Source organism: Pelophylax lessonae (assembly GCF_965119305.1).
Source record: "Pelophylax lessonae genome assembly, chromosome: 11".
NCBI classification, from domain to species: Eukaryota; Metazoa; Chordata; class Amphibia; order Anura; family Ranidae; genus Pelophylax; species Pelophylax lessonae.
The window spans coordinates 35,138,080-35,163,374 of record NC_138778.1 but is presented as its reverse complement, the minus strand read 5'-3'; the positions used below and the strand labels follow the sequence as shown (position 1 = coordinate 35,163,374).

Genomic DNA, 25,295 nt, shown 5'->3' with positions numbered 1-25,295 from the left:
GAATGTCAGCCGCACTCCTCTTAGCTCCTCTTGCAGTTTTTTTTTTTTTAAATTAATCGCTGAATTAAAGGGTAACTCCACTTTCGTGGGAAAAAAAATAGCAAATAAAGAAAAGACAATATAACGTATACAATTGCGACACAAATTATATTGTGATTGAACGTTATTAAAAATGACCTTTCCTTTTCAATCTGTAGCCTTTGTAATTTTCTAAAAATGCAATGCAATATGGCTACCTGGGGTTATTCTGTACACAGAATGTGTACAGAACACCCCCCAGAAATGTCATTTCCTGCTTGTGTGATTGGCTCACTGAATTTCCCAGAAGTCTGCACTAAGATACAAGTCAGATTTCTGACATCCCCTGGAACAAAAATGTAATTTTTGGTAAGATTTACCAATAGGAAAACACATCTAAAGGGATGCAGGCCCAGCAGCTTTCCTCATGTAATTATGAAACCACTCCCATAAGACCCACCCAGTACAGGAGCACAGAGGAACAAACAGTGATTTCTTCAAAATAAAAAAAAAGGTAGGAATCTGCACCAAAATTTGTAAAAATCCTTGCCATGTACATAGATCACCCAGAGGGGAATGTTTTTTCTCAACAAATTGGAGTGGAGTTACACTTTAACTGCTGTTATGACATGTCAGTACCTGGGTCACCTGCAAGTGGCCTGTTGTTCCCGGAGTCGAAAGGCGCAGTTCTGGTGGCCACCAGCAGGTGTCCCCCAGTAGCCAGCTTATGCAAGTAATTAGGCTACACCTGGCAGACTGCTGGAAGGTATTTATTCCCACCCTTAACTGAAGTTAAGTGTTCTTCCTGTGAGCCATGTCCCTGTCTGATCCTGAGCCTTGTTCCTGTACCTGATCCTAAGCCTTGTTCCTGTACCTGATCCTAAGCCTTGTTCCTGTACCTGATCCTAAGCCCTGTTTCTGTACCTGATCCTGAGCCTTGTTCCTGTACCTATACCTAGTTCCTATACCTGATCCTAAGCCTTATTCATCTACCTGATCCTGAGCCTTGTTCCTGTACCTGACCCTAAGCCTTATTCCTGTACCTGATCCTGAGCCTTGTTCATGTACCTGATCCTAAGCCTTATTCCTGTACCTGATCCTGAGCCTTGTTCCTGTACCTGATCCTAAGCCTTATTCCTGTACCTGATCCTGAGCCTTGTTCCTGTACCTGATCCTAAGCCTTATTCCTGTACCTGATCCTGAGCCTTGTTCCTGTACCTGATCCTAAGCCTTATTCCTGTACCTGATCCTGAGCATTGTTCCTGTACCTGATCCTAAGCCTTATTCCTGTACCTGATCCTGAGCCTTGTTCCTGTACCTGATCTTGCGCCTTGTTCCTGTGACAAGACACAAAAAAGATTCCAAGCTCTCCTTACCGACCAGTCTGCGACCAACCGAATTGACCTGTCCAACAGTATGGGGTTTAATTGCACATATTTGCAAATACATGCGTAAGCCACAGAGCCCCAACAAGGCACCCCATTATCTGTGGTCCTAACTCTAAATTCTGTGAGTCTCCAACAATGGAAGCACAGGAACAATTTTGTGCCTTGTTCCTGTGACCTGCACCCCTTGTTTTCTGCCTCAGTCTGGACCTTGCCCTGCTCATGTATGCTCCCTTTATTTGTACATAGTTAGGTAATCGTTTGGGTTTCTGCTGTCAGGTTTATTTTGTCAATTTATATTGGTTATGGTTTACTGGTGTTGGTGTTAGACAAGTGATATTTATGTTAATAAACTTAATTTAACCTTATTCAGCCTGGTTCCTGATTTCTTAAAGTGGTTGTAACCTTTAAACAAATGTCACTGCCAGTCCCTCTCTTTTATCCAGACATGACACACAGTGTACAAATTTGTGGAAAACGATGCCTCTAAATACCTTTTTTTCAGATCTTTTCTGGTGAGTCACGTGACTCTCGGCTGCTCTCCTTCTCAGATGTACAGCGGGAAGGGCCGAGATCTCCCTCTGACATCAGCCAGGGAGGTCACTTGACTGCTGTGCTGGCTGCTCATCCCCTCCCACTGAAGCCCTTAGATGGCCAGGATTCATGTGACCGGCCTAGAGAGATCTGTACAAAGGTATTTAGAGGCTTAATTTTTCACAAATATGTACAAAATGTGTAATGGCTGCATAAAATAGATTGGCTGGCAGTGACATTTTTTTAAGATTTACTTTATTACTAATAGGGACAGGAGTGGAGTGGGAGGGGACGAAGATGGCTCTCACACATGGAGCTGACAGGCAGGAAGGCAGAGAGGGGAAGAGGGGGGGGGGGGAGAGAGCAGAGCAGTGGATGACGGAAGCACATAAATTGACCAAGGTAGTCAGGGCTCAGCAGCCATGATTACCGTGGTCAGCACACTAAGGCTGACCATACATTATACAATTTTCTTACAATTTTCTGTACCTATAGTTTACCTTCAACTATGTAGTACAAATACCTAATTGTATACAATTTAAAAGTGTTATTTGGTTTTGACCTCATATTATATGGTTTTTGGTAAATCTAACAGAAAATTGTACAAGAAAACTGAACATGTATGGCCAGCCTAAGGACACATAGGAACTGGCAATATCAGCCAGGTTTTTTACAGCTTACAGAGAGACAGGTTAAACAGTTTTTTTTTTGTTATTTTTTAGGGTTACAACCACTTTAGGGTACAGCACACTGATCTGATCATCCCTGCTGCATACCTGCATTTGGTATACCTTACAACTGCATACAGTAATGTCTCCACCCAAAAACCAACCTCCTTGATGCGTTTCACCACTCCTGGCTTGCTCACAAGGAAAGGGGAATTCATTGATTATTAAAAAATACTGAAAGAGGAGCTAGGTGGAATGTGGTTGACATTTTTTCATCAAGATTATCAAATTACAATTTTTCAGGGGAAACAAATTACTTTTTCCTGCTTATGTATAAATAAAAGTTGAAAAATTACCATGCTAATGAAAAAAGGGGGACAGCATAATTGACAAAAATTGCATAAAATTAAAAACTCATAAGCGCAGCGCTATAAAATATATAGTGTTCATATAAATAAACATACAGTATATCACAAGGAGTACATATAAACCATCACATTCTATAAGTGTAAAGCATAAAGTTCATAATAGAGACAGTCCACATAAGGCCATCAGGAAAATGTTCAAATAAAATCAAAATTCACAGGGGTGCTTGGAATGAAAAATCACAGATGCCGATAGCCACCAGGGTTACAATCCCACCACTACGGATAGTGATATTGCACTGACCAGAAGCTGTGGACCCAAGTACCATACGGCAAATGAGTCACACAAGCAGGGATGGTTAACATCAGTTATGGAAGCCCCAATCACTCAGGAGTCTTCAGTATGGATGGATCCCATAAATCAGGCTCTCGTAGGGATGGACCTTTGCTTAGATGGACAGCGTCTCCCGGTTCAAACACATTGAGAGCAGGAATCCCCCCGAGTTCTCCAACCTGTCGGTATACGATCGCTCCTCCTCCTCACCTGTCTGTACTGTATATCATGTCCATCTAAGTAGAGGTCCATCCTTACTAGTGATTTATGGGATCCATCCATACTGAAGACTCCAGAGCAATTGGGGCTTCCATAACTAAAGCCCCGTACACACGAACAGATTATCGAACGATCTGTCGTCCGTTTTTTGTGGCATGCTAGTCTGATGTGGAAAGTGAACAGGTTATTTTCATACGAATTTTCCCGTACGACAGAATTTTACTTCAGAAGTGATGTCATGTGTTGGATTGCTTTGTATGTGTTCTTTCGTCTCTGAGCATGCCTAGTCTTGCTCTTAAGATTTTTTTCCGTCTAAATTTGTACTAATGAGACGAAAATCGGACGTTGTTTTGATGGACGACAAAAATTATATAGCTTGCACATCAGGATTTTGTCGGCCGAAAAGTCGGAGTCGGCTGTCGAAAGCATCATACTAACAATCCGAAAATCGGCAGATCCGTTGTCGGACGAAATTTCCCTTCAGATTTTCTTATTGTGTGTACAGGCCTTAATGTTAATCATCCCTACTTGTGTGATTATTTTGCAAGATACTTGGGTCCACAGCTTATGGTAAGCGCAATATCACTATCTGTGGTGGTGGGATTGTCATCCTGTGAATTTAGATTTTTTGAGGATACTTTCCTGATGGCCTTATGTGGACTGTCTCCATTATGAATTTTATACCTTACACTAATTGGATATGATGGTTTATATGTACTCCTTGTGATATATGTTCATATATATATCATCACTTTATATATGTTTTTAGCCCTGCACTTATGAGTTTTCAGCTTATGTAACAGATGGCTACTAAACTCCCTCTCGTTTTTCAAAGCCTAGGCTGCTTAGATCTCCTGGTCTCTAGCTAACTTTGATGGTGTTTCACATGATCAGAGCATATAAAGAGGCGAAATGTTTCTAGTAAGTTAAAGTTAAACTAAAGGTAAAACTTTTTTTTCCATTTCCGATAGAGTATGGTAGGATTATAACAGTTCTAATCCCTCTTCACTGTGTTCAAACCTGTAAAAAAATTATTTTGGTTATATTTTATTAGAAATCTACTTTAGTCAAGCTATATTGTCTCCACTGTGCAAGACTTGTATATATACTATAACATTCAGCTTCTTAATATATTCTTCATTTTTGTCATGCGCTTTTATATAGCATCGTGGTATCACGTAACCATAATGTTTTTTTTATTTTTTATATTACACTACCTTTAGTCTTGTGAAATATATGTTTATTTCATAAACTCCACTGTCTTGTAAGTTGCATTTCTAGAAATATATTATAACTTGCTACTTGTATTGAATGTGGCATTTTATTAAAGTGGTTTTCCAAAAGTATACAAACCAATCACTAAAAATGTTATACTTTATGTATATTTAAATGTATATATTATATTTAATATAATCTTTAATATGTTCATGTCATTTTAAAGAAACAGCAAAAGATTGGCCCGCGGGACTTTATATGAGGTGGGTGCTAGTGGCTGGAGATGAAATGAATAGCACAATAGATATATAATTTTAATTTTATTACATTGTATAAACAAGCAATATGAATAATAGTAACATGTATATCACATAGCATAGCTCAATGGCCAAATTGGCAGTGTATATAACATGAACAATATCAAAGCGTATATAGGCAAGTATCCTGGTGTAACCGCTGAGTTTCAAAGGTAGCCTGAGTATAATATTGAAATTCCATACTGATAGAGTATGATACATAGTGAACTGACGCATTTCGGGAGCTACATCTCCCTTCTTCAGAGATCAATGTATTTGAGTATGACTACAAAGGAACAAAAGAGTTGGAGTAAACATTGGAAAATATAAATAAAAATATTTGAATAAAAAAAAAAAAAAATAGCAAAGGGGTAGTACTAATTGAGAAGGAGTTTGAATTACTCACAGGTAAATGAAACTTAATGAAGCAATGGATACCCGTATAAAAGCGGCGGACCGAAGTCTGACCCGGGAGCTGAAGGGTCCCTTGGGGAGCAGCCAAAGAAGGGGGGTCCATGGCAGGTGGGTGGTGAAAGAATAGTAGAGAGATGAACCATCCAAATCTGTTGTGTATAAAAAAGTATAAATGTAGCATAATGCTATCAATAGTAATAGAAGTTTGTGAATTGGATAGAAAATACTGATGTTAAGAATAGGATGAGAGAAATCCCAAGTGGGTGAAAAAAAGAAGGAAGAAGTGAGTGGGAGGAAAATGCAAGGTGCATGAAGTAAGAAGTGAATGTGAAGAGATGAGAGAGGAATTGGCAATGCATCATAGCAGGTTGCTTGAAGCTGTGAGGAATGAAAGGGTGCTGTCCCAAAGAATGAGAAATGCAGAGGGAGGTTAGAGTGGTGAGAAAAAGAAAAGGGGATCAAGTGACCAACCTACCATTGTCATTTTAAACGTCAATTTCAATATTTTTAAGTCTGCAGTTTTCATTAAAATGATACCTGGTGGTCCTACCGTTAATGTTCTTGTTTAGGCACATCCTTTTATAGGGTAATAACACTTTGTTCCAGTCTCTCAACTGTGCAAATCTGTGTCACCCTGTCATGGTTTCCAAATGGAGACAACTAGCCAACACTAACTGGGCATGTAGAGATATAGGGACTAATAGATGGAGATTCTTAAAGTGAATGCGAGCTCAGGCTACGAACAGCAAGCTGTGGTGGATCTCTTTTCAGGTCTAGTTGACAGGATGCACAGCCTCAGGGTGACTTTTTTTTTTGGGTGAAAATCCGCTGCACCAGTTGCATCATTGTTGCGATGTGGCCCTATTCACTTGAATTAGGTGCATTTGAGTTCTGCCTGCCAAAAAAATGTTCTGTCTAAAATTTGCTTTGTAGTGACCACAGTAATGTGCACAGATATGTCCCCCAACAATTCTAACTTGCTGGGTAAACTTTCAGGGGGGAAGTAGGTGATAAAAACAGGGACCAAATTCTCCTCTGCTGCTCGTGTGAATGAGGCCTAAAAATTCACAGGAGTAGCGCTGAAATCGCTACTCTTCTTCCCTTATTTTCTCTGGCAGCAGAAACCTTAAAGTCAGCCAGCCATTTATTGTGATCAGGCAGCATGGTTGAATTTGCCCAGGTTTAATTCGCCAACATTTCAACAAATCATTTTAAAAATTTGCCGGAGCCTGGCCATCGTGGTGAGAGGCCTTTTTGGTCTAAAACATTCTATACCGCTTGTTCCATGGAATAGTGCTACCCTTTTCCCCGGAGGGTGTCTTGGATCTCTTACTTCTAGGAGCTTCCTTTCCTGTTGGGACTCAGGAGGGAGGGATGAGAACTATTGGGACTAACGACCCCATTGCTTTCAGGACTGGGTTATAGATATTGAAGTATTGAAGTTGTATAGAAGTGGTCAGGGTCTTTTGCTTGTAGGTAGGCCATATTTTGGCCAAGTGTAATATACTGTAAACCAGCAGTCCCCAACCTTGGAAACATTTTTTGCCAAGCACTGGGGGTTTCAGGGTGGTTGGTGAGGATGGGGGGGGGGGGGGGGGGTCGGGTTTCTGGTCAGTGGATACAGGAATTGATGGGGTTGTTGCGGAATGGCTGTTCATCAATAATTGAAGCACATTCTATTATTACATTGTCATATATATTGGAATAGTTTAACTAACCATAATGCAGAATCAGTGGGAGCCCTGAGCTTGTCACTTGCCATCAGATGCAGTGTGTCACTTGCCACCTTTGCCTGCCAGCAGATGCAGTGTTTCACTTGCCACCCTCACTTGCTACCAGATGCGGCGTGATGCTTGCCACCGTTGCTTGCCTCCAGATGCAGTGTGTCACTTGCCACCAGGTGCAGCATTTCCCTTGCCACCAGATACAGCGGGTCACTTGACACTGTCGATTGCCACCAGATGCCGCGTGTCACTCCACCATCGCTTGCTACCAGATGCAGTGTGTCACTTGCCACCAGATACAGCGTGTCACTTGCCACCGTCATCACTTACCACCAGATGCAGCGTGTCAATTGCCACCAGATGCAGCGTGTCACTTGCCACAAGATGCAGCGTGTCATTTGCCAGTGTCACTTGCCACCAGATGCAGCGTGTCCCTTGCCACTGTCGATTGCCACCAAATGCAGCGTGTCACTTGCCACCTTCCCCTGCAATCAGGTGCAGAGTGTAACTTGTCACCAGATGCAGCATGTCACTTACCACTGTCGCTTGCCACCAGATGCAGCGTGTCACTTGCCACAAGATGCAGCGTGTCATTTGCCAGTGTCACTTGCCACCAGATGCAGCGTGTCACTTGCCACCAGATGCAGCGTCTCACTTGCCACTGCCCATTGCCACCAAATGCAGCATGTCACTTGCCACCTTCCCCTGCCATCAGGTGCAGAGTGTAACTTGTCACCAGATGCAGCATGTCACTTGCCACCATTGCTTGCCACAAGATGCAGCATGTCGCTTGCCACCAGATGCGGCATGTCACTTGCCACCTTCGCCTGTCACCAGATTAAGTGTGCCACTTGCCACCAGATGCAGCATGTCACTTGCCACCGTCTCTTGCTACCAGATGCAGTGTGTCACTTGCCTCCGTCGCTTACCACCAGATGCAGTGTGTCACTTGTCACTGTCACTTGCTGCCAGATGCAATGTGCCACTTGCCACCTTCGCTGTAGTATGGTAAGCAACGGGTTAAGTTGCTGTCTGCAAAATGTTACAATTATGTATATGTCTGGGAGCTGGGTGTGGCTGAAGTTAGTTGCATGCTGATGTGCAGTGAATAAAGAAGCAACCTGTACAAGCCTGTCTGTGTTAATACACTACATTTTGGCGACGAGGATGGCTAGCTTTCTGGATTTACCGGCTATCGGACCGTTTGATGTGTCTGGAGACCACACTAGTCTCTCACAGCGCTGGGACAAGTGGAAGAAGGGATTTCAGCTCTATGTTATAGCCACAGGAGTGACTGCACCTGCTCAGAAGAGAGCCATGCTGCTGCATCTAGCTGGACCTCAAGTTCAGGACATTTTTGAAACCCTGGGAGCAACAGGGAAAGATTCAGACTATGAGACAGCCATGAATAGACTGAGTGAGTACTTTGAGCCAAAGAAAAATATTCCCTATGAAAGATATAAGTTTAGACAGGCTGTGCAAGAACTGGGAGAAACCACAGACAGTTATGTGACTAGGCTGAAATATCTGGCAAAGTCTTGTGATTTTGGGACTGTAACTGAGGAGATAATCAGAGATCAGGTCATAGAGAAATGCACATCTGTGCACCTCAGGAGGAGATTATTGAGAGAACCTAGTCTCACACTTACTAGTCTGCAGGAGATTGCAAGAGCCATTGAACTGTCTGAGCTCCAGGCTCTGCATATTGAAACCAAGAACACTGCATCTGTCAATACAGTCTCCAAACCTACCTATAATAATAGGAATATCTGGAGTAGAAAAGAGAGTTTTCCACAGAGGACTTTACATATCACCTGCAATAAATGTGGCAGGGCGGGACACACAAGTCAGGACTGCACTGTGGTACAGAATAAAATGTGCTTTGCTTGTGGAAAGACAGGTCATTTTGCAGCTGTGTGTAGAAGTACAACCAGAGATAACAAAACCAAAGGACAATCTGCACAAGTAAATGTTATAGCTGAGGATAAAGAGAGTGCTCCTGACTGTGAATTTATATTCTCCCTGTGTTCTCTGCAAGCCGGGACATTAACCATTAAGATTGGTAATACAGATGTGTCAGTGTTGATTGACTCTGGAGCTACATGCAATGTTATGGACTTGGCTTCTTGGCACAGTCTTAATGGCAGAGAAAATCACCTTAAATTGTGTAACACCACTAAACAGATTTATACTTATGGCTCCAGTACACCACTGCAACTTAAAGGCAAATTTTATACCTCTGTTCAAACACATGAGACTGGTCCTCCATTGCAGACCGAATTCTATGTTGTAGATGGCACAGGGTCGCCTCTGCTTGGTCGTCAAACCGCAATGGCACTAGGGGTGTTACAGATTGGCCGTGATGTAGGCAGCGCAATAGTGAATATGGTGTCTCCTGCTATTTCTGCATTGAAAGAGGAATTTAAAGATTGCTTCTCTGGGTTTGGAAAATTAAAGGATTTTCAGTTGGAGCTTCACATTGATCCACATGTAAAGCCTATTGCACAGCCAGTACGCAGACTTCCTTATAGCCTGAGATCACCTGTTGAGCACAAACTGGCAGAGCTGCTAGACCTTGACATTATTGAACCTGTGGAAGGGCCCACTCCGTGGGTATCGCCGTTAGTTGTTGTACCAAAGGGCACAGATATTCGGATTTGTGTGGACATGAGATGTGCTAACCAAGCTGTGCAGAGAGAGAGACATCCAATTCCCACTATTGAAGATGTTCTACATGCAATGAATGGGGCAAGTGTCTTCAGTAAACTGGATTTGAAATGGGGTTATCATCAGATTGAATTGACCCCAGCATCTAGAGTCATCACTACATTTGCAAGCCATAAAGGTCTTTTTAGATACAAGAGGTTGATGTTTGGCGTATCGTCCGCACCGGAGGCCTATCAACATGTGATTCAGCAAGTGCTACATGGTTGTGAAGGCACGCATAACATTTCTGATGATATAATTGTGTGGGGAACAAACACACAGGAGCACGATGAACGTCTCCGTGCAGTGCTAAATCGCTTGAAGGAGAAAGGGTTGACATTAAATGAGAAGAAATGCACATTTCAAATGAATAAAATGACCTTTATGGGCCATGTGCTGTCTGACAGGGGCATTGGTCCGGAGGACTGTAAAATTAAAGCTGTGTCTGATGCCAGAAATCCTGAAAACCCTGCAGAAGTACGCAGTTTTCTTGGGCTAGTGAATTACTGTGCCAAGTTTATTCCAGATATGGCGACTGTCAGTGAACCTTTGAGAGTGTTGACTCGCAAAGCAGTCCCTTGGAAGTGGGGTTTTTTGGAACAAGGTGCATTTGATGAACTTAAGAGACGGCTGACTTGCGCCACAACTTTGGCTTATTTCAATCCTACTGCACACACCCAAGTTATTGTCGATGCTAGCCCTGTGGGGTTAGGCGCCATCTTGGTTCAGAGACAATGCACAGGCGATTACAGGCATATTCAGTATGCAAGCAGATCCCTCACTGATGTAGAGAGACGTTATTCTCAGACCGAGAAAGAAGCTTTGGCTGTTGTTTGGGGATGTGAAAGGTTTCACACCTATCTCTACGGCCTTGATTTTGAAATCATCACAGACCACAAGCCTCTGGAAGTGATATATTCGCCACGCTCAAAACCATCCGCCAGAATTGAGAGATGGGTTCTCAGATTGTTACCATATCGCTTTACAGTGCGGTACAGACCTGGACCGACTAATGCGGCAGATGCACTTTCCAGATTGCCTCAGTCTTCTGCACCTGTTCATAACCTGGCAGAAGAGTACATTCGTTTTGTGGCTACTAACGCCATGCCTCAGGCATTGACACCGCGGGAGGTTGAAGAATTGTCATATGTGGATCCGGAAATTGCTCGGTTGAGGAAATGTGTAAGACAAGGGGTTTGGGTGGATTGTGACCCAAGCTATCACAGAATCAAACAAGAGCTGAGTATTGCAGGACAGTCTGGTGGCCAGGAATTGACAAGGATGTGGAACGTTTGGTTTCTTCATGTCGAGCATGTCAGTTGGTGGGCAGCAAACCTAAACCAGAACCAGTAACTCACAATGTTCTACCTGAGGGACCATGGGAAGATTTAGCCATTGATCTGTGCGACATTCCATCTGGACACCATCTTTTAGTTGTTGTGGACTATTATTCAAGGTGGCAAGAGGTGGTAGTTCTCACTAAAGCTACATCATCAACTGTAATTGAGGGGTTGGAGAGCATTTTTGCATCTCATGGGTTGCCTAAACGGATTGTGAGTGATAATGGTGCCCAATTTACTTCTCAGGAATTTCAGGATTATCTGAAATCAAATGCTATTGAACATCATCGTACAACTCCATACTGGCCACAGGCTAACGGGGAAGTGGAACGCCAGAATCGAACCTTGCTGAAAGCTTTGCGGATTGCTCATTTAGAGAGAAGAGACTGGAAAAGGAACTGTGGCGTTTTCTTTTGGCTTATCGCACAACTCCGCATACTGTCACTGGCGTTAGTCCTGCGGAACTTCTTTGTGGTCGCAAATTCAGGACAAAATTGCCAGACATTGGGGGTCCTCCTACAAGTCAGAAACCTTTTCGGCATATTGATGAGGAAAGGAAGATCCGGGCTGAACAGTATGCAAACCACCGCCGCCATTGTCAACCTAGTGGCCTTCAACAGGGTGATAAGGTGTTGCTTCAAAGTGATCGGTTTAACAAACTGGCTCCGTCCTTTGAACCTGAGCCTTATGTTGTAAAGGAGAAAAGAGGTACTCAAGTGGTTTTAGAGGATTTAGATGGTCACACAAAAGTGCGTAATTCCTCATTTGTGAAGAAATTTATTGAGTCAGAAGGTCAAGTATCGGAAGATGGCGAACAGGCAAAGAGTAGTGATGATACTGCCAGTGATCCAGACTTCAATCCACAACCATCCACATCGGAATGGCCGAGAGAAAAACGAGCAACAAATCCACCGGCCTACCTTAAGGACTATGTGTATAGTCAGGAGTTTATAGTTTAAATTTTTAGTTGTTCATCCATGCATTTTGTTAATCTTATTAATACGTTGTGCATGTTATGTTTTATTCAAAGAGAGGAGGGAATGTAGTATGGTAAGCAACGGGTTAAGTTGCTGTCTGCAAAATGTTACAATTATGTATGTCTGGGAGCTGGGTGTGGCTGAAGTTAGTTGCATGCTGATGTGCAGTGAATAAAGAAGCAACCTGTACAAGCCTGTCTGTGTTAATACACTACATTCGCCTGCCACCAGATACAACATGCCACTTGCAACCTTCGCCTACTACCAGATGCAACATGTCACTTGCCACCAGATGCAGTGTGTCACTTGCCACGGCGTTTGCCACCAGATGCAGCATGTCACTTGCCACTGTCAATATAATAAATATAAAATCACCCACGGCAAAATGTGATAAATAATAAAAATATTATTATAAGCTGCTTTACTTCCACCAAAGGAAAAACTGTCCAACAATATCAAAATATCAGCAGCGCAGTATTCCTAATTTGAGTGTGCTCATCAATCCATATATGAAATAACACTTAATTAGAATTATAAATTGTGGTATCCAATAAATAAATAATAAAAAGGACAGTTTTGTTATTTGTACAGAGCACTGGAGCACCTTTTTTTACTGTTCACACATAATTTAGTATTTAGATGCACTTTTTCTATAGTTAATGTATACATATAAATGCACTTTAATTATTTATTGGATAGCACAATTTATGATTCTATATGGATTGATGAGCACACACAAATTAGGAATACTGCGCTGCTGATATTTTGATATTGTTGGACTTGCCACTGTCGCTTGCCACCAGGTACAGCATGTCACTTGCCACCTTCACCTGCCACAAGATGCAGCGTGTCGCTTGCCACCATTTGCAGCGTGTCACTTAAAACCATTGTTTGCCACCAGATGCAGCATGTCACTTGCCACCATTGCTTGCCACCAGATGTGGCATATCACTTGTCACCTTTGCCTGCCACCAGAGGTGGCGTGTCACTTGCCACCAGATGTGGCTTGTCACTTGCCACCTTTGTCTGCCACCAGATGCAGCGTGTCACTTGATACCATCGCTTGCCACCAGAAGTGTTGTGTCACTGGTTACCTTCGCTTGCCACCAGATGACGCATGTCACTTGCCATCATCGCTTGCCACCAGATGCAGCATGTCACTTGACACCTTTGCATGCCACCAGATGCAGCGTGTCACTTGACACCTTTGCATGCCACCAGATGCAGTGTGTTGCTTGCTACCAGATGCAGTTTACTCTGGGCAGAGGAGAGCAGTACCCCCCACTCCACCCCACCTGTGTGTCCCTGGGGATCGGCACTGTCCTGCCAATGAAATTCTGTATCCCAGTGTGTGGTCCTGGGGATTGGCACTATCCCACCCATGGAATCCCGTATCCCCCCCATGATCTGCACTGTTAGTTGTTGCCAGCTTTCAGGAAAAACTTTGGCTTGAGCTCGGCGTTCGGCTGTCTTTCCCTGATGAATTAATTGAGCCGTCATATGCACAGTAACTGAAGGGAAACAACATGCAGTTCAGCCCAGAATCTGACAGGTCAAGGATCGGTACCAGTCTGTGGCCCGGGGGTTGGGGACCCCTGCTATTAACTGTCTAACATTGCATTTGTTTGCTAAAATTTTTATTTTCCGGGCATTTGTGTTTAAAAAAAAAGACAATTGAAACATTTCTAGCTCACCCCTACTATAGGACAATTTTCTTCCATGAGCCAGACATTTCACAAGGATAATTCCAAATAATAAAATACAGAATAAGATCTTTCTTCACCACAGTCTTGTATCCATCTTTATTTGCATTTCCTTCAATTGAATTGCTATTTAGTCAGTTTGCTAGATCATGTACTAAATGGTAGAACAACTGTGTACTGTGGGGATTTACAAACTAAAATATTTACTGCTCTGTGGATAAACTGTAGACGCGTTTTGTTGTAGTTCTTTTTTATACAGCTCACCTCTTCCTGAAAAACAGCACTGAACCAGCTGCTTATACTGTACATGCCATCTTTCAACAGCCTCCACCTAAGCCAACAGTTTAGTTTCCAGCTGGGCATGGAGCATCCAGGAGCAGCACAGCCCCCATCTACTCCTCAATCTCTGCTCCCAGCTCCACTGCCTCCCACACCAGCATCCAGCTGACAGCTTCCCAGCAAATACATGGTTGACGGTATTTCACAGTGATGCCTCCTGTCTCATTGTCACTGTGTCACTCCTGTTCAGCTTGACGGGATTGATGTATGATGGGACTGTGTGCTAAGGGTCCTGGAGGTCATCCCTCTGCCCTGGGAGCCACAAGTTTAAAGGCAGCCTAGGTGAGCTCTTGGATTTAGGCCGACCCAAGGGGGCCACACTGCCAGCACTTCTGGTCTTCTTCCAGGTACCTCCACAACGGATTCTCATCCTTAGAGGAGTGTGCCCAATCTTGTTTAAATGTTGACATCTCTTGCTTCAAGGAAGCCACACCCTGGGCGAGCTCCCATATGGCAGTTCATATGGCCAAAGAGACAAGGCCTCCTCTTTTAGGTTAGCGGTTCATGCCTCTTTGTCACCACCATGGTTGCTTTCACATCTTCCTGTTCCCGAGCAACTGCGTCCACTACAGTATTGGTAAATAAGATGGTGGGTTGCACTTTCATTTGCTCCTGTAGGGCTCTTCTGACTGGCTTGGTGTTGTGGAAATTTTGATAGACATTTCTTTAGTTAAATAGTCATAATGTCTCCCAGTGTCGGTTTTACCGATAATCGATATTCACAGTGATTATTGCTTTAACTGTCATTGCAGGAAAGACTTGTTAGTGATAAGATGGCAGTCATTTCTGCTCATCTCTGCACATGGCTGTGTTTCTACATAAGCACTGCCCATTGTACTTTCTGTGATTGGTGGTTGTGAAGCCACTCCCTGTAACTTCCTTTTGTTCACTTGCTGTAAATAAACCAAGCCCTGTCCTCTCACAGACACACAGAGGACAGAAGACACAGGAAGCACACACAGACACACAGACACACAGACACACACACCCACACACACAGACACACAGACACAAACTCACACAAGCTCACACAGCAGCTCACACAGCCATTTCATCCATGAAGAGACACATAAACACACACACACACACAAACACTTGCTCTTACACACATGCACACACATACATATCCAATGGAGAGAGACCTGGCAGATGGCATCGAAATGACCCAGCGTGTCTGTTCCTTTCTTTGTCGCCGAGCGATTAGAAAATCCTTATACAAAAGAGCGGTGCATTTGTACTTTTCAGTACAAGCTATTAATGGAGCTTGGTGCGTAATAATCTTGAGTGCACTGAAGCGGGTTTCTATGCTCCAAGCCCTATTAATTTCCACGACACTTGGCCTCCATGCCCACCACAAAGTGACCCCCCAGTAGTTTGCCTGAAGCGATTATTTCAGCACAGCTGTGTACATACTTCTTCTCTAGGCACTTATACAGGTTCTGGAGTGCTACCACTACTGCTCTCCAAACAGGCCCTCCAGACACACTACAAATTGTTCCAGGCAGGACTGGTCCTCTTTTGGTAGCACAATAACTGATCGGCGGGCATCATCCTCCAGGGAGTTGATAGCAACGTGATCAGCTGGGCGAGAACCTAATACAGAGATTCTCCAGCCTCTCCTCCCATTTAGCCAGGGAGATATTAGGTCCATTAAACTTAGGCACCAGGGCCACAACTGATCCTAATGTTCCCATGATAGTCCCCACTCCTCCTTCTGCATGCCCTGCAAGGAGGGTCATATTCTGCCGACTGCTGCCAAATGTGGGTTGAGCGCAGCGTGAGGCGGTTGGTACAAAACACATGGAGTCTAAGTGCAGTAACAGAAATATATTGTAACAGAAGTCCAGCAATACACAACCGACCCGGCGGGAATACAACACTATAATAGACTTCCGACAGCATCTGTCTCGAGGAGCGGAATGTGGCCTGGTGGGTCCGTACCCTAATATGAGACTTCCAGGAATGTTTGCATGTTCCTGCACTTTCCCTACTCCTCTGGACCCTTTCCCTGATGCTAAGCTCTGTCCCCGACAAACGGGTATCCTGTCCCTACACTATCAATTGCAAAAATGCTTGCCAAATCCGGGAGCCAGGGTCTTAACCTACCATTGGACCCAGGCAGCACTTCGAGGGGGGCGGCGAATTGACACCCACGAAGATTTTTTTTTGTGATGAGGGGAGTCTGTGATGGGAGGGGGGCTCTGTGATGGGATGGTCTGTGATAAGGGGAGTCTGTGATGGGGGGATCTGTGTTGGGATGGTCTGTGATGTCGGGAGTCTGTGATGGGATGGTTTGTGATGGGGGGACTGCGATGGGATGGACTATGATAAGGGGAGTCTGTGATGGGGGGGGGGGGATCTGTGCTGGGATGGTCTGTGATGAGGGGAGTCTGTGATGGGATGGTTTGTGACACGGGGGGGGGTCTGTGATGGGATTGTCTGTGATAAGGGGAGTCTGTGATGGAGGGGGGGGGTGAATCTGTGATGGGATGGTCTGTGATGACGGGAGTCTGTGATGGGGGGGGAGATCTGTGCTGGGATGGTCTGTGATGAGGGGAGTCTGTGATGGGATGGTTTGTGACGGGGGGGGGGGTCTGTGATGGGATTGTCTGTGATAAGGGGAGTCTGTGTTTGGGGGGGGAACTGTGGTGGGATAGTCTGTGATGAGGGGAGTCTGTGATAAGGAGTTTGTGGTTTGCATATAGACCAGGTGCTGTTGCATGTAAATCTGACTTCCTGATAATTTTTATTGTTTTCTTTATTCCTACTTTTTTTCTTTTACTTTTTTGCTTTTCCTTACCTTGGATCTTGTTTTTCCTTCTTCCTACATTGAGGGAAATGTACAGCACCTATTAATTGCTGTTCCTCCTTGGTGTTTACAATAAGGGTGTATCAAGATGGTGGCAGCGTACCGTGAGAACACAGTTTTTGGCACCATTTTTACACTATTTAAACCTCCACATAGTTTTTCACTTCCTATGAGCCTGATTCACCAGAATGCTATTGGGCACAGCTTAACCTTGACATATAGGAGGCCTTAAGAAGCCAAACCCCCAAACCATGGAACATGATGACTATTATGTGTGATAGTGGATACATCTCTCCCACCTCTTTTACAGCTTTTCTAAGTGTATATTTCCTTTTTTTCCCCCTTTCTTTTTCCCTTTCTCAGGAAGGACATATATTTATTACATAGTTACATAGTAGGTGAGGTTGAATAAAGACAATAGTCCATCCAGTTCAACCTGTGTAGGTGTGTGTGACTGTAATCATCTAACATAGCCCTCAATCTCCTGATCCTTGAGATGTAAGTCTAAGAGTCTTTTGAAAGTCACCATACTACCCGCAGAAACCACCTCTTGTGGTAGACAATTCCACAATCTTGTAGCCCTAACAGTAAAGAACCCCCCACGTTGCCTGAGGTTAAAACGCTTCTCCTCTAATCGCATTGTATGTCCTCGAGTCCTCATGCAATTCCTTCGAATGAACAGCTTTTCTTCTAAGCTGAGATCCCCATTAAGATATTTATAAATTGCTATCATGTCCCCTCTCAGACGTCTTTTCTCCAGGGAAAATAAATCGAGCGATTGCAGCCGCTCTTCATAGGTAAGGTCCTCCAACCCCCTAATCAGTTTAGTTGCCCTTCTCTGGACTTTCTCCAGCTCCAACACATCCCTCCTGAGGACTGGCGACCAGAACTGGACAGAATACTCCAGATGCGGTCGGACCAGAGTTTTATAAAGTGGAAGGATTATAGTCTTATCTCTGGAATACATCCCTTTCTTTATGCATGCTAATATTCTGTTGGCTTTGGAAGCTGCCGCTTGGCATTGCATGCTGTTGCCTAATCTATCATCAACTAAGACTCCCAGATCCTTCTCCATTTTTGATTCCCCCAAGGGTTCCCCTCCTAACGTGTATTGTGTTTTTATGTTTTTGGTCCCCAAGTGCAAAACCTTACACTTCTCCACATTAAACCTCATTTGCCATGTCGTTGCCCACTCCGTAATTTTGTCCAGGTCATTCTGTAGGATATCTGCTTCATGCTGTGCAGTTATTGCCCTGGCCAATTTTGTGTCATCTGCAAAAACTGATAACGAACTACTGATCCCGTCCTCAATGCTGTTTATGAATAAATTGAACAAGGTTGGTCCCAGGACAGAGCCCTGGGGCACCCCGCTTACTACCTCAGACCAGTCTGAGTATGCGCTGTTTATTACTACCCTTTGGACACGGCCTTTTAGCCAATTCCGTATCCAAGAGCAAACCCTGCTGTCGATACCTGCAGACCTTATTTTATAAATTAAGCGCTTGTGGGGAACTGTATCAAACGCCTTAGCGAAATCCAAGTACACCACATCCACTGGTCTCCCCCTATCTAGCTCACAGCTCACTTCCTCGTAGAATGCTAAGAGATTGGTTTGACAAGATCGCCCATTTGTAAACCCGTGCTGGTTACTACTGATGATGTTGTTGTCTTTAGCATACTCTACGATATAGTCCCTTATCATCCCCTCCAAAAGTTTACATATTATTGATGTCAGACTGACAGGCCTATAATTTCCCTGGATATGCCTCTGGCCCTTTTTGAATATCGGAATCACGTTAGCCTTCCTCCAATCCCCTGGTACATCTCCTGTCCTAATACTGTCAGCAAAGATCAGGAACAGTGGTCTAGATATAACCATACTGAGTTCCTTGAGCACTCTCGGATGTACGCCATCCGGGCCTGGTGATTTGTTTGTGTTAAGTTTATCCAGTCTTTCCCTGATTTCCCCCTCTGTTAGCCATAGTGGCAAGTCCTGTGTATTACTACTAACCATACAGTCATGGTCAGTGTACCCTTCCTTTTCCTGCGTAAAGACTGACGAGAAAAAAGAATTCAGCACGGTTGCTTTTTCAGTGTCCTCTGTAACCATCCTCCCATCATCGCTAATTATGTGTGCAATATGCTCTGCCCTAGTTTTTTTGCTGTTGATATATTTAAAGAATTTCTTTGGGTTTTTTTTTACTATCCTCCGCTATTTGTCTCTCAAAGTTGATTTTAGCCATCTTGATTTCGTGTTTACACTTCTTATTTTCCTCCTTGTATTGCTGGAAGGCCGATACGGTGCCCTTATGAACCTTAGGGTTCTTATGTTCCCCACTTGCCTTTTTATATTGTTATTTATACTAAATGTGATCATCCTGTGATCGCTAGAGCCCAGGTTGTCCTGGACTCCTACCTCCGAGATTATGTCTGGGTCATTAGTGATCAATAGATCCAGGATAGCATTCTCTCTAGTAGGGGAATCCACCAACTGCGACATGTAGTTATCCTGTAAGGTTTCCGTGAATAGCCGGGCCTTATGCGAGTGTGCAGTCCCCTCTTCCCAGTCAATGTCAGGATAATTGAAGTCCCCCAATATGATGACTGATCCTAGTTTTGCCGCTTTACCTATTAGTGCTAAAAATTCCAGCTCTACCTCCTCCCCTTGGTTAGGTGGCCTATAGCAAACCCCCACAACTACTTTTCCCTTATCTTCTTCCCTATCGAGTTCAACCCACACAGATTCTAAATCCATGCTCATCCCATCCGTAATGTCACTCCTTTCTAGCACCTTTATATTGTTCTTGACATAGAGACATACCCCTCCCCCTCTTTTACCAACCCTGTCCTTCCGGTACACCGAATACCCTTGGATATTGGCCAGCCAGTCATGTGAGGGGTCGAACCAAGTCTCCGTTATTCCCACAAGGTCTATGTCCTCCTCATGTACTAACATGTCCAACTCATCCATCTTATTAGCTAGGCTCCTGGCATTAGCATATACCCCTCTTAGTTTTACGTAAGTTAAACGTGATTGGCGGTTTTGTTTATTTCTGTTTGGTCTGCTGTTCTCCCGCACAGACCCGCCAATTGATGTTGTTGACCTACTGTCGCTATTGACCCTACAACTGCCTTCAGTCCTCTGCTCCCTCCTGACTGATTCTATTTCTGAGCCCTCCCCCCCGTCTCCTAGTTTAAAAGCCCCTACAACTCGGTGGCCATCTTTCTCCCCAAAAGAGCTGTACCGTCCCCATTAAGGTGCAGCCCATCCTTACTAAAGAGCCGGTAGCCGACTGAGAAGTCAGCCCAGTTCTCCAGGAACCCAAACCCCTCCTTCCTACACCAATTCCTCAGCCACTTGTTAACTTCCCTAAGCTCCTTCTGCCTCTCCTGTGTGGCTCGAGGTACAGGCAGTATTTCAGAGAAAACCACCTTGGAGGTCCTTTTCCTCAATCTATTACCTAAGTCCCTGAAATCGTTCTTAAGGATCCTCCACCTACCTTTAACTTTGTCATTAGTGCCCACATGCACCATGACCGCTGGGTCATCCCCAGCCCCGCCCAACAATCTGTCTGCCAGATCTGCGATGTGCCGAACTCGGGCGCCCGGTAAACAACAAACTGTTCGGTTCACGCGATCTTTTTTACAGATTTCCCTCTCTGTCCTCTTGATAATTGAGTCCCCAACTACCACAACCTTTCTAACCTTTCCTGAGTTACGGCCCCCCTTCTTCCTGGAGCCGTCCCTCCCCTGGCAGCTGGGGGAGGGCGCATGCTCCAGCTCTGCCACCCCTGAGTTGATATCCCCCTCAACCTGCAACTCGGCAAACATGTTAGGGTGTACCAACTCAGGACTGGCCTCCCTGACTCTCCTCCCCCTAACATTCCTAACAGTCACCCAGCTGCGTACCTCTGCTGCTTGCTTCTCCTCTATTCCTTCCTCCTCTATGCTGACCCCTGCCAGCGCCTGATGGGTAAAGTCCAAGCTCCTTTCCAGGTTGTAGATGCCACGCAGTCTTGTCACTGTGTTCTCTAGATCCACGATGTGGGCTTCCAGAGCAACAAGTCGCTCACATCTTGCACAGCAGTATTCGTCCTCGATTGGTTCATCAAGGAACGCATACATGCCGCAAGAAGTGCACTGAGTGGCATCCCCAATCCTGTCGGACATTATTACCCTCTACTCTATGGGGATAATATTAACGACCTGCTCTTCCTTACCTACACTACATTATCTTTTTGTTTGTTTAATTATGTGGAGAATTTTGAGAATATTTATTTTAGTTAATGAGATATACTACTATAGGCATGTGGATAGGTCAGTAGCTGGGGACCAGAAGGTCACAGTATATATGACCCTAAAGGGATATTGCTTGTTACACATTTGGGGAGTAGGGGTGTAGTTTGGACAAGAACCTCTACCTAGGTACTTTATGTCCTTTTCTAAATTGTCCTTTTTTCCTTTATTAGTTCTTTATTATTTTTTTTATAGGGCATATACCTTTCTACATGATATTTATAGTCTCTAACTTTCCAAATGGCTGAGTCTTTTTCATGTGTGGAGGCTGCGGCCCCATAATTCTGGGAACAAGCTACATGTAATGCTAGCTTTTTATAGCAGGTCATTTATATGTGCAGACATTGATTGCAAAAATTGCATGATGAATTTGATTCTGTATGTATTGTTACTCATTTTGATTTTGCTTGAAACTTTAGAGATATTTGTCAGATCTCCCTGAGGAAGCAAGCTTTGTCCAGTGAAACACAGTGGCGGCCGGTGCATAGGGGGCGCCAGGGCGCCGCCCCCCCTGAAAAAAGGAAGAAAAAAAAAAAAGATAAAAAAAAAAAAAAGATTGCAAAACGAGCAATAAAGTTTGAAAAAAAAAAAAATTGCGTTCGCCGCCGCCGCCGCCAGCCGATGTGGAGGGGGTGGGGGGGTGGGGTTACCACCCAGAAGAGGCGCCGATTGGCTGCCTTCTGGGGGGCGTGGGGGGCGTAACCTGGGCGCAAGGCAGATTCCTTGGAAACCCCCACTTCGTGGATTCCTGGCTGTGATTGGTCCAGCCTGGACCAATCACAGCATCCAGGACATCCAACGCTGACCCCGCTGACGTCACTCGCAGCAGTGGACCGGACCGCGGGCGATGGAGTCGGGTGGACACCGGACGGGAGTGACGGCGGCACCGGAGAGGAGACCAGACCACCGGAGGTCATCTGCTGGAAGAAGACATCACCACCGGTGAGTCCTCGTGGTCCTCCTGTCCTGTCAGTCCTCCATGACCATCCATCCAGCTTTTCCACCGCCATCCCCCTCTGCTCTGCCTCATCCCATGAGTCATGGGATGAGGCAGAGCAGAGGGGGATGGCGGTGGAAAGGCTGGATGGATGGTCATCATGGGCCATGACCATCCATCCATCCATCCAGCCTTTCCACCGCCATCCCCCTCTGCTCTGCCTCATCCCATGACCATCCATCCATCCATCCAGCCTTTCCACCGCCATCCCCCTCTGCTCTGCCTCATCCCATGACCATCCATCCATCCAGCCTTTCCACCGCCATCCCCCTCTGCTCTGCCTCATCCCATGACCATCCATCCATCCTTTCCACCGCCGTCCCCCTCTGTTCTGCCTCATCCCATGACCATCCATCCATCCAGCCTTTCCACCGCCATCCCCCTCTGCTCTGCCTCATCCCATGACCATCCATCCATCCTTTCCACCGCCGTCCCCCTCTGCTCTGCCTCATCCCATGACCATCCATCCATCCAGCCTTTCCACCGCCGTCCCCCTCTGCTCTGCCTCATCCCATGACCATCCATCCATTGTTGCCATTTTTTACTTAAGAGATAGGATAACCGGATTATAGCAGATCTTTGATGGAGGACAAACTCACACAGGCACCATGCTTTAGTTTTCTCAGGAACACACACTGCAGTCTCTGCTGCCTCTTTTTTTTCTGTCTTTTTTTTTTCTTTTTTTTAGTGAGTGCAACTTTATTTAAACACTTCCTGGTTAACAAACAGACAACATATTCATATCACTGTAGATCAATGGATAAGCTGTATAAGGGCATATAAACAAAATGTCATATATCTTAACACCCCCACTTGCTCTTATACTGCTTATGAAAAATAGTTTAGTATAGTTACATCATTTTACTCTCTATACTCCAAAAATATAACTCACAAACCTATCAAGCTTAAACTTTGTTATTGGTTTAGTCATAACATCAGCTACCATTTTATCCGTAGAACAATACTCAAGATCTATCTTGCCTTCACTCAGAATAGACCTAAGGAAATGGAATTTAATGTCAATATGTTTGCATCTTTGATGGTAAACTGGGTTCTTTGCGAGAGCTATCGCACTCTGATTGTCTTCAAAAATCTTCACTGGCTCAAACTGACATTCACTGTCCAATTCTCTCAGCAGTTGTGTAAGATATAGACTCTCCTGTGTGGTTGCAGCTAATGCTATATATTCAGCTTCACATGAAGATAGTGCAACTGTTGGTTGTTTCTTTGATTTCCAAGAAATCAGAGGTCCATTTTCAGTCAGGCTAAAACAATATCCTGTTGTGCTTCTCCTATCAATCTGGTCTGAGGCCCAACTGGCATCACTATACGCCTCTAGTTTTAACTTCTCTTTACATTTTCTGTAGCATAGTTCAAAATTGACAGTTCCTTTCAAATATCTCAGTACGTGTTTGGCCGTGATCATGTGTTGTACACTTGGTTGTGAAAAGTGTTGTGACAGTTTGCTTATAGTCCAACTCAAATCCGGTCTTGTACACGTAGCCACATAAATCAAACTGCCTACTATCTCCCGATAGCTTTTTACATCTGCAAGTTCACTTTTGTCGTCGAAATCTAATTTTTGTTCACAAGGAGTAGATCTCGGTTTACAATCTGACATACCAAATCTTTCTATCATTTTCAAAATGTATCTCTTCTGATTCATCTTCACCGTTTCACTAGTCTGTCTAAAATCAATGCCCAAAAAATAGTTCAGTTTTCCAAGATCCTTCATTTTGAATTTTGTCGCAAGTGTTGACTTCACATCATTGAGTAGTTTTTCATTGCTTGCAGCAATGATGAGATCATCCACCCATATTAGTAATATTGATTGTTCATCTCTGTTCTGTTTGACATATACACAATGGTCTACAGAATTTTGTATAAATGCATTTGAACATAAATAATCATGTAGCATCTTGTTCCAGTTTCTTCCCGATTGCTTAAGACCATACAGTGACTTTTTTAGTTTGAGAACTAGCTTTTTATTTGTGTCATCTTTGATCTCAAAACCTTCTGGTTGGTCTATATATATATCACAATCAATTGGGGCATGCAAATAAGCTGTCTTCACATCCATTTGATGCAAGATTAAATCATATTGTGCTGCCATTTGCATCAAAATGCGTAATGAAGTAAAATTCGCAGTTGGAGAAAAAGTTTCCATGTAGTCGGTTCCCTTTACTTGATTATAGCCTTTTGCCACAAATCTGGCTTTGTACGTTTCAGTTCCATCTGCATTGCTTTTTATTGCATACACCCATCTACCTCCCACTGAATGTTTGCCTTCTGGTAGTGTGGTCAATTTGAAGGTATCATTCTCCTTTAGTGACTCCATCTCATCTTTCATTGCATTTAACCAACTTTGTGACTGGGGTGTTTCCATAGCTTCTCTGAAGGTCTGAGGTACATCATGTGCTCTATAGCAGTAATCTATGTTCATTAGTACCTGATCATCACCAACAGATTCTAGTACATAGTCATTTAAATACTGAGGAGTTTTTCTATTTCTTGTAGGGTATCTTGTACCATGGTCTTCATCTTTGTCCTCTACAATCTTCTCTAAAGAATCTGGGGTCTCATTAGTCATTGGACCTGATACAGGAATTACACTCCTTTCCTCATAGAAATCATCATTATTGTCCAACAGCTCAGTCTGAGTTTGTTTCTCGATTACATCCTTTTCAACGAATTTTACTAGTCTGTGCTTGAAGACTTTGCCAGTTTCAGGGTAATACACTAGGTAAGAAGGACTATTTTTGTCATATCCTACAAAAATTCCTTTTGTGCATTTTGGATCCAGCTTTTTCTTATCGTGTTTGTATGCAAAACATTCTGACCCAAAAATCTTCATTTTTGATAAGTCTGGTTTCTTCCCTGTCAGTATGTTGTATGGCGTTTGCTTCAAACGATTGTTAAAACATCTATTTCGAATCATAGCTGCTGTCATCACTGC

General features: G+C 44.0%; 1 protein-coding gene across 1 annotated transcript in view; it reads left to right on the top strand.

Annotated features, from left to right (window-relative positions):
- LOC309567347 (C3a anaphylatoxin chemotactic receptor-like) overlaps positions 1-25,295 on the top strand; it is a gene marked incomplete at its 3' end in the record, with an annotated part of 122,129 nt that overhangs the window by 59,035 nt on the left and 37,799 nt on the right. The gene's annotated exons all lie outside the window — the stretch shown is intronic.